The sequence below is a fragment of the Gekko japonicus genome, unplaced genomic scaffold (genome assembly GCF_001447785.1).
Source record: "Gekko japonicus isolate JY-2015 unplaced genomic scaffold, Gekko_japonicus_V1.1 scaffold1067, whole genome shotgun sequence".
Lineage (NCBI taxonomy): Eukaryota > Metazoa > Chordata > Lepidosauria > Squamata > Gekkonidae > Gekko > Gekko japonicus.
Genome location: NW_015164219.1, coordinates 557,795 through 558,007, shown reverse-complemented (window position 1 = coordinate 558,007; position 213 = coordinate 557,795).

Here is a 213-nt window from a genome sequence, read left to right as displayed (position 1 = left end):
CGCCACCGTCTCTCTAGCCGTCTAAGCTCCCGCTTCATAAGCCGCAACCCCTGGGTATACCAGGGGGCCAGCCTAGTGCGGGAGCGCAGAGGGCGCCGGGGAGCGATCTCATCGATGGCTGCGGAGAGCCGGTCATGCCAGTCCCCCACAAGTTCATCTAATGAGCCGCCAGGGGGCATCGGATCCCGCAGAGCCAGCTGAAGCCGTACATGG